General features: G+C 30.0%; 1 non-coding gene across 1 annotated transcript; it reads left to right on the forward strand.

Moving 5' to 3' along the window:
- Window positions 1-10,829: 10,829 nt before the first annotated feature.
- TRNAW-CCA (transfer RNA tryptophan (anticodon CCA)) lies at window positions 10,830-10,901 on the forward strand. The gene has a single exon. It is a non-coding gene; the product is annotated as a tRNA-Trp (tRNA).
- The last annotated feature ends 193 nt before the right edge of the window (window positions 10,902-11,094 follow it).

Genomic DNA, 11,094 nt, shown 5'->3' on the forward strand with positions numbered 1-11,094 from the left:
TTCTATGACAAGGCAACAAAATGTAACTCAGTCAACTTCGACCAAATATTCAACTTTGAAAATTATATAAAAGAGGCAAAATTAAGACCAATAGCTCCACATTTCACCTCCGACGCCTCATATCATAACTATCAACATAAATAATCGTCTACAGATTTATTCAAAACATCAAATACAATAGCAATTCCAAAGCCTGACCAAGCGTTTCCTCACGTTGACCATCAAACTGCATGCAGCCACGCATAGTTTAGAGCAAGCTGCTCCTAATAATTTCCATTAGTTCTATTTTCACAAGCAAGATGCTTGAACTTTGAAATCAGCCACAACACAGTCTGCTGAACCAACGCCTTCTATAACTGAAAGCCTCCACGCGATTTTTTATAGGTAGTCCGATCAGTCCACTGTAAAGGATATCCACTTTCCCAATGAGTCATTTAATACAAAATTTAGTTAAAATAAGAAAATGGTAGCAAATATATGACTGAAAATTTGTTTTATTTATGAATATTATTGGTTTGCCTTATTCACTTGACAACCACGACAGATTCCCCATAGACTGCTGAACTCAAACTGTCTTTTATTTTAACTTTTTATACTATTTTATGATGTATGGGATATGGGCCTTCTGCGCGGCCCAGGTGCCCAACTTTTTATAAATAAAGGAAAAGGAGCTTGACAACCACTACAGATTCGGTTCTCAAATATATATGATAAATTTCTCTCAATTACTTTTATAAAAGGTTTTGGGTTTATGCGCACAACGGGTTCACTTTTTAAGCAGTCTGCGCTGACTACTTATAAAAGANCAATACATTAACCGGTTAACGCCTAGCGATATATTTTTAGGACAGTTCCTTTTTTCAAAGACATTCATTATGATGGGAAACTTTCTTCAGTATTTTCATTTATCTGGGTGAATTAAAAGATTCTCAGATACCATGATGATTTAGTTATTTCTGATTAGATCTAGAATTATAAGGATCAAGTACTTTTCGATCTTTCAAAGACTTTTTGAATGCTCTAACAGTAGAAAAAGCAATTAATTTCGATAATATATTATACCACTTTTTCCATAAAACTACTTTTTGTATCATTTCAATATTTGAATTCGGGACAAATAGTTCAATAGTTCATAGTTCAATAGTTCAAATAATTCAATATTTAAATTCGGGTTAGATAGAAAACGCATAGAATATCCTACCTCTTTAAATATGGAAAAGTTGGCACCTGTAACAGATGCCTGTGTACATTCTATATAAGAATCAGCCCTAAATAGCTTAATTTTAGAAATATTTGACAGGGGTAATGAAAACTAAGCAATGACCACGCAGAGCAAATGGTTATATTATAAATTTTGTGAAAAACACTAGATTTCTTTATTAGTTATAACATATAATATTTTTTTATTATCTAAGGTAAAGGAATTAGTGATGAATAGTTTATAATTTAAAATAATTAGTTTATTAAATATTTAGCAGTTCTGTTGTTATTATAAAGGAAACATACCACCAAATAATACTCTTATTATATTTTATTGGAATTGCGAGCTTTGATATTCAATGATAATTTTTCGTTTTACAGGACGTGCTTACACATCATACACAACACAATGGGCCGAAATAGCCTGGTCGGTAGGGCGCTGGGCCCATGTCCGAGAGTTCGTGGGTTCGAACCCCGCCGGCCGAAGATTCCCCGTGTAGTAAATGGTGACTGATGCACATTAAGTCTGTAGAGTCTCAATGTACACCATGTTCCCATAACCAATCAATACCTCTGGGGGTACTGGATTGGAGATCGATCATTCTCTGATTCAGGTCAAAATTAAGATCTGTGGATGAATGAATGGATGTATGAATAGGTCCGTCCTATAAAACGGACTGTGACGAGTGTGTGGCTGAAAACGAATTCTTGGCCATTGGATGGCACCGCTGAAAGAACAACAAACGCACACTCTGCCTTAAATTTGCTCGGTTTCACCAAGCAGGCTTGCCCGTGTGGCAAGTGGCTTTAGAAACAACAACAACACAACACAATAGGGATTCGGTCCAACATTTATACACGTCACACACACCACAATAAAGATATGATCCAACGTGTATACACGTCAATCTCTTTCTATTGGTTAAATCATTTCCAACCAAGATATGGCGAATAAAAAAATTAAAGCCTGTGCAGAACAAGCGGCAGTCTTTCACCGCCTTTTTAGATATGCACTAAAATAATCGTTAGCAAAATTACCAACTTTCTACGCTTTTTGTAAAAGTTTAATTCCAGATGTATTTAAATGCATTACTTTTCTTTCATTTAAATTTCCAAGCCACAACTTATAAATGGATGCTCATTTCAGCTCTCTCGTGATGAGGCTTTTAAAATGTTTACCAAACATTTTCAAAACATTTCTTTTTAAGTGTCTGCCAGCCTATAAAAAATACTTTACAAAAAACGTAGTAATTGGCAAGTCTGCATTAGGTTCTTACTTCGAAAAATCACCCGTGCCAGATGGATCATCAGAAACACTAATATCCACAAAGATCTCAAGATTCCGTCTTTATCAGAATACATATACAAACGCAGATTTCTATGACAAGGCAACAAAATTCATGGCTGAAAGCCCTTATATAGCAAGACGGAAAAGAGAAAAACCTGGTACGTAAAACATTTCATTCCAGCATTTTTTTCGAAAAAAATGAAATATCTGTAACTATCAAGATTTCTTTTATAATTCTGGCATATATATAAAACTGCTTCTTTTCCAAGATAAAGTAGATATTGTTAAAAAATTTAAAAAAAGAATAAGTAAACTCCTCCCCAAAACTAGCTATAACTGAAATGGTTTTACTACCAGCCTTTCCTCTTTTCCGTCTCGCTTTCACCCCTGACAAAATGTAACTCAGTCAACTTCAACCAAATATTCAACTTTGAACATTATAAAAAAATAAGCAAAATTAAGACCAATAGCTCCACATTTCACCTCCGACTCCTCATATCATAACTATCAACATAAATAATCGTCTACAGATTTATTCAAAACATCAAATACAATAGCAATTCTAAAGCCTGACCAAGCGTTTCTTCACGTTGACCATCAAACTGCATACAGCCACACATAGTTTAGAGCAAGCTGCTTCTTATAATTTCCATTAGTTTTATTTTCACAAGCAAGATGCTTGAACTTTGGAACCAACGCCTCCTATAACTGAAAGCCTTCACGCGATTTTTTATAGGTAGTCCGATCAGGCAACTATAAAGGATATCCACTTTCCGAACGAGTCATTTAATACAAAATTTAGTTAAAATAAGAAGGTGGTAGCAAATATATGACTGAAAATTTGTTTTATTTATGAATATTATTGGTTTGCCTTATTCACTTGACAACTACTACAGATTCCCCATAGACTGCTGAACTCAAACTGTCTTTTATTTTAACTTTTTATACTATTTTATGATGTATGGGATATGGGCCTTCTGCGCGGCCCAGGTGCCCAACTTTTTATAAATAAAGGAAAAGGAGCTTGACAACCACTACAGATTCGGTTCTCAAATATATATGATAAATTTCTCTCAATTACTTTTATAATCATCAATTATGCCTTTCATTTTTCAAAAATCAATTACTGTACATATCAAATCATGTTTTATCTTTATTTTTAATTTAAGTCTACAATCAATATTTCTAGTGTTAAGTCAATTTGTCATATTGAATTTCATAGTTTTATTATTTCACAAGCAAACGGCTTAATTTTTTTTATGGTTACCACAATGTATTCGAATGAACTTCAATGTATGTCACAATTAAATATGTGCTAGTTAAAATATAGAAATTTAATTAGTGAAATATGTATCAATTTATGTTATTATTTATTTATGTCAACTTATGTATATATATGTCAAATTATGCTTATATTTATATATATCAACTTAGATTCGATGAATCAGATATTCAAATGTTATATTTACTCAAGCAAAGTGCTTGTTTTTCTATTAGCTACCACATCGACTGCTAAATTCAAAATGTTATTACTATAAATTTTCTGTAAATTTCTAGATGTATGGGATAGGGGCCGCTAAGTGGCCCAGGTGCCCAATTTTTGTAAATAAAGTAAGTAAGTACTTTTATAAAAGGTTTTGGGTTCATGCGCACAACGGGTTCACTTTTTAAGCAGTCTGCGCGGACTACTTATAAAAGACCGTGTGGAGGTTTTTTGATGTAGGAGGTGATGACTAAACACAAAATGTTTTTACTACATCTACTGATAAAATCATGAAGGATGGGATAGGGGGCGCTACGCGGCCTAGGTGCCCAGTTAAATTCAATTAAAGAAGAAGAACCATCAGGGATGCCAACTGCACCGCTTTCTACAAAAGTTTTAATTAAGTGGTAGCGAATTAAATAGTAAAACTTGTAAATTAAGGATAATTACGTCTACTCTTTATAAGTTATCACTATGAGATAACTGCATTAAAGTTACACTTTTATTATGATTTGGATTCTTAAGATGTAGTAGTAGAAAAGTTACTTAAAACAAAAAATACGAAACTAAATATATCTAATATTTTGTTACAACTAGAAAGTATCTTTTACAAAGCAGAGCAAACTGGAATCTCTGGATTTAAGTTGAGCAAAAGGTCTGTAAAAATTCTATTTGCTTTGAAAATTTCTGTTTTAGTTTAGAACCAGTTGAAAAACTATCTTGTACAAATCTCAAATGTTGAAAAAAAATACGTTATGCATATTACAACATAAAGAAAAGAAAATTGATTTGGGCGAAAAATCATTGAGGTGATTTCAGTACTCAATTGAGTAACGGTAATTAGAGGGTTAAAAGATATAAAAATAAATCTAAACAAACCATAAAAAAGACCAAGTATTAATTCAAACTTTTCCTAGGCATTCCATAGAATGATGAGGCGCAAAAATTATTATCATAAACACAACTTTGTTTCAAAAGAAATTGTCATTCTTTACTTAATTTATTTAGAAAAACTGGGCACCTGAGCCGCGCAGCGGCCCCTATCCTATAAATCATGAAATTATATGCATTGAGGTAAAAATTTTGAATTTAGCAACATTGGGGTAAATTGTCATTCTGTAAAATGATTAAGTACTCTATGCATAAACTCATATAATCGAAGTGATAGTTAAGAGTTAAATATCTATTTATATAAATTCCACTTTTTCTATAAATACTTAACGTTACTACTATACAAAAACCAAGATAATACACACTTAGTTAATTTTCATTTACCGCTTTTGTTTTTAAAATTTTATCAACATAAATTTTCGTTTTCATCTCTAATTGCATGTGACTAGTATAAATATAAGTAAATAAAATAAATAGCAGCCAACTGTATAAGTGGTAGCTATGAAATAATTATTAACAGCTTATTGATCTAGGCTTTAATAGGGGAAAGTGAAATTGCCAACAATGGACGGCGATTACAAGGGCAGTTTCACTTAACTTAGGGATTCGCCTGGTAAGACTTGTGCTGTTCAGCGTCCCGGAAAAAAGTTTGATCTTAAACATTAGTCATCATTAAGTTAACATAACAGAAAATTTAACGCAATCTATGCAAACACTGGTAAAATATTCATTGCATAGGACGTTAAATGAAAACGGAACAGTTGGAATAACTTTTAATCTAATGATCGGATCTACCACTTGAAAATATTTATTCGCTGTCCGGAGCAAGTTGGCATCTCTGTGTATATAAATAAATCTATTTTTGTGTGTTTTATATTGCATTAATTTCTTCAAACCATTTTAGTAACGATAATAATATTTAAAAAAATTAAAAGCATTTCTCGAATTATGTGTTTCCAATAATCTTGGCTTTGCCGGTCACCAGTGACTCCCATGGTGCTACGAACAAACTCAGTGCCGGTCACCGGTGACCCCATGGCATTCAACGTGTTAAAGAATTTCTAATAAATGTTCTGAATTCTTCACGGAGCTTACGTGCGTTAATTGGAAGCATATCTGCCGCCTTTTACAGGTCGTTGTGAATTAATTTACTCATCGGGCACAAAATAAAATAAGTAAGAAGAACTTTTTAAAAAGTAAAAACGTAGCAAATTTTCTTTTCTTTCTACAAAAGCAAATTTTACCACTACATGTACTTAACCCACATTATTAGCTATGCATAGAAATATTATAAAATATGGGAATATTTTCATTAAGATATGCCTAAATTCAGCGTGAAAATCTTTTATCAGAAAGTATTTGCTCCATCTGAATAATCGATATCTTTAGAACCTTTCAAAATAGCAGAAAAATAAAATTAATTAAATATATACGTAACAGCATTATCTAAAAGATATTTATTGAAAGTGTGAGTTCGCGTATTTTTGGTCGAATATCTCGACAAGTTTAGCAGAATTAATAGAATGTATGCAGTAATGCCAACTGCTTCGTTTTGTGCAAACCTTTTATAAAATTGGTAGCGAATCGAATAGTAAAACTGTAAAATAAGGAAAATTTCTCGTAAAAATTGTCCCCACGAGATTACAACTGCAAAATTGCATTTCATATGATACTTTGAATTTTTGATATGTAGCTGTGGAAAAATCAGCTAAAGTAAAAAATACTAAACCAAAATTAACATAAATTTTGCTACCACTAGGAAACATATTTAAAAAAAAGAACTGAGCAAAGATGAACGCATTGAATTAATTTGTAATAATGTTATAAATATACATGCTTTACAAATAGTGGTAACGACGATCTGTACAATCTTTCCGAATGTAAGTCAAAAATGAACAGAAGAGTCAATTTATTGCACCTCTTGTTGTGAAACTTTTAAAATTCTAAAAACTATAGTTTTTATAGCTACATATCAGGATCTTATCTTTTCCGGATAAGTAGCAGACCAATAATCTTGATTTGTTTGAATTATTGATGTATCATTATATGTTAAATATTTTCTGTAAACTTTCTTTAAGAACTAACTTTGTGGTACACGAGGTTACGTGAGGAAAAATCAAACTTTATATAAATGTCGAAACATTTTTAAAGGAAAATTAATTTCATATTTCATTCGAATAAATTTAACTTAAAAGAAGTTTAATATGCTAGTTAAATATAGTACTTCACTTAACGAACGAGACATGAATGTGTTGATAATCACCAGCCCTGATTCAACTTATCAATGTCACACACTTATGCCGATTCCAGTAAAGCACTTTCAATTCGATTTATAGTTTTTAAATTTAACCTTTAACCCTTTCGCGCCGACTGTCACAAATACGTGACAGCAAAAAACCGTATCAATCAGGGTAAGAAGATAAAACTGGTAATCAAAGTATTTCTTTAGCAGTTTATTTGTGGGCGGAGTTATAATTTTTCGATTTATTTAATTCACCATTACTTTGTTCGAAATAAAACTATTTAGTTATACTTTGAATAAACATTGATTATATATATGATCAAACTAACAATAATTAAAATAAAAGCAAAGTAAGTCTGTCAAATTAGTAAAGACTACATTTAAGTTACCGTTTTTTATTTAATTGCAACTTGATTCTGATTTTGTACGAATGCTTTTCTGAATCACCCGTCCCTAAGGGGTTAATGAAGTCGTATGAAATATACTTTCAAACATTTTTATAAATTTTTAAATTTCGATGGGAAGCTATTCTCACACCTATTATTTGCCTTACTTTTTTATTCTTTCGTTAAAAAAGATTTTCTGGTAGTAAGACAAAAATAAATTTTGGATGAATTTTTTAGAGAAAAAAAATTATAAGACATCTATCAGCAAAATTAGCTCATCTACATGATTTTTTTTAAAATTATTAATTCATCCTGGTAGTTTAATTTTTTTCTCAAAAATTTAAACTTTAAGATTCAATACGCCGGTCAATTTGGATTCTACTCGGTCGGTAGAACTTATACTAAGTTGTTGCAAAATAATAATTGAAATAGGAAGAATATTTTAGATGCTGGGGGTTTCTACCATTGACGAGAATCTCAAGAAAAGGTCTCTGTCAATTACTACTTTGTTTCAAAACCCGATTCCTATTCCTCAAATATGGCTTCGCTTTTGAAATTGTATTTCAAAAATGAATTTGGCCAAATTTGGAATAATGCCACTTTTCCGGGGTTTTCTGAGGGTCATTGAAATTAACACACTTGTGGACATTCCTTTTAAACGCGAGCATTCGGACAAAAAAGAAACAAAACTAAAAATAAAATTTAAAAAAAAATCTGCAATTTTCTGAACAAAACAAATTTCAGATTTAAAATTCCCACATCCGAATTAAGGAATGTAACTTGTAGGGTAAACTAACCAGTGAAGGAACACTTAAGCTTCGCTTGCCTTTTAAAAAATCATAATAATTTCAAAATTCGTAATTTTAGTTAAATGACAGTGTCAACATATTTGTTACTAATTGCAAATTATGTAAAAAAATTGTAGAAAACTTACAGAATATTGTTTTAAAGTTTTGGAGGTTCAAATAACAAGTAGTAAGAAGACCAAGTGAAGGAACAGCTCTTACCAGTGAATGAACACCCAGTAAAGAAACACTTAATTTTGGTTATTTTTTAATGCTCTTTATGAATTTATAAGCCATACAAATATTTTAAAACATGCCTAGTCTATTCTTGAAATTATAACAAATAAAGACTTGGAAAATGTTAACTTTTTTTTCTAATCATGAATTGAAAATTAAAGTGTCAACATATTAACACTTACTGTTCATTCACTGAGAAATCTATGCCCAGTAAAGGAACATGCCTGTTTCCTCACTGGTTAGAAGTTGTTTTTCGTATTTTTAACATACTTTTGATGCAGAACATCACTAAAGGTAAAAGAAAATTAAAGTTTATCTTTTATTTTCATTAACGTAGAAAAAAAACCCAGTAAAGGAACACTTGTTCCTTCACTGGTTTTTCATCGTTTGGTGATCCAGTGAATAAACACCCCCTTATCTCAGTACTTTATTATGCTATGATGATTAAAGAAAATAAAACGTAACTTCAATAACTATATTTTGAATTCTCTTTTTCACAGTGAGAAAAATGAAACTACTACATGCAATTAATTCCACTTCAAACATATAAATACAAACACTCACCTTATAATTTTTTCAAAGAAACAAGGTGTTGCAGAGATAACAACAAATTCAAAAATTTTTCCAGAGAAGTCTATTTGACCAGGTAATCCAAAACATTGCCAGATGACTTCCTATTACTTGGCAGTAAGCTATTGTTATCAATCAATCCAAAGAAAAACGTTCAAATTCTTATTTTTAATCTATATATATTAAATGTTCCTTCACTGGTTGGTTTACCCTATAAATGCAAAAAAAAAAAAAAAAAATTGTTCCCTAGAGTAATTTCCAGAAATGAATAATTATTTTGTCCACGTTAGCAACTACATTAAAACACATCAATTTTAGTAATTTCTTGAAAACTATTTTTTAAATCCATTAAACTTTCTAACGTAAATTTTCCCTCTTAAAATCAGTTATCTCTCCCTAAAAATATTGTCTTTAAAAAAATTAAACGTTTATATTCAATTTACTTTCTAAGTTTAAAAAAAAGGTATTTTATTAATAGCTTCTACTTCATTAAAAAATTTACAGCTTTATTATTTTTAGACCTAAATATAATGACTTATTTTATTTTTAGAGTTAAATATAAATATCTTGGTATTAAAAATGCATCCCCCACCTCATCCGAAAAAAACAAAAAAAAGGAGGAAAAATTCTTTTTATACTACAATTTTCTTATACCACTTTTGATTTTTGTGGGACCATAATAATTAATTAAATATATTTTTAATATTTTACTTTTTTCAAATAAATGTTGGTAACCTTGATTCTTTTCTGTTGAATTTAACTAGCTGGAATTGTTTTTCATTTTATTTTTTTCCAATGCACCAAATATTTAATAATATAATTTATAATAATTTTAAAAAGTGCCTCCTTTGTAGATTCGAGTTAAAAAGTTTTTAATCTTACCAAATACATTTGTTTGGCTTAATTATTTAATACTTTTTTTCATAATATTCCTGGAGGGAATATTGTTTCCTACGACCAATAACTAGATTTCTTTACTACCCTACTTAATAATAATTACATAACTATATATAGATTAAGACCTGATAATTAAATTAATATTATAATCTAATCCCTACAGACCACGTAGTGACATCTAGTGCACAACAAAATAAAATATATTTTATCATCGAACAAACAACACACATTAATCACAGATTATTCCGATAGATGGCACGACCAATCAGAGCAATAAATCAGTGTCAAAACAAAAACGTGAGTCACATGATAATGTTTTGATTTCGACTTATCCAAAATAATTTTAAGCTAAGTAATAATAAAATCTGATAGCTTCATTTCTTTTTCTCTACATTTGACTTAATTATTATTATTTTTTATCATTTTGACATTCAAAATTACTTAAAAAATACTCAATCTTTCAAAATATCATTGTTGCTCAACACGAAGTATTTGTATTAAGAACTGATATCATTCAAAATTAGAAATAATTTATGAAGTTTTTAAATTCCCAAGTATTAACATCAAATTAGAATTAATAATATTTTTCTTTTAATTTGAAATTATTAAACTATTAAAATATTAAACATTTTATCTATAACATATTTAAACATGTTTATAACTTTAGTACGTAGTTACAATTGAAAAACAAGAATAATGATTGTAATTTGTTATCTCATTATCGGAAGTAACGTCGTTGGTACAAAGATATTGAATTTAACTTTTTAAGAGCATATATTTTTCTTAAACATTGAACTAAACACATTATTCAGATTTCAGACTTTTCTATATAAATTGTAGACATACTGTTGACTCGGTGGCGCAACGGTAGCGCGTCTGACTCCAGATCAGAAGGTTGCGTGTTCAAATCACGTCCGGGTCATAACGGTTGTTTTTTTTTTCTTTCTCAAATTTAAGAAAAGTTATTTTCACTTTTACTTTCAAATTATTATATACATTTTTTGAAAGTTACATTCAAACAAAGTGATACTCTTGTTTTCCTAAAAATGTAAATGAAAACTTTCTTAGTATTAATATTTTATTCATAAATAATTTGATTTATGTATATATATATA

The sequence above is a fragment of the Parasteatoda tepidariorum genome, chromosome X2, assembly GCF_043381705.1.
Source record: "Parasteatoda tepidariorum isolate YZ-2023 chromosome X2, CAS_Ptep_4.0, whole genome shotgun sequence".
Lineage (NCBI taxonomy): Eukaryota > Metazoa > Arthropoda > Arachnida > Araneae > Theridiidae > Parasteatoda > Parasteatoda tepidariorum.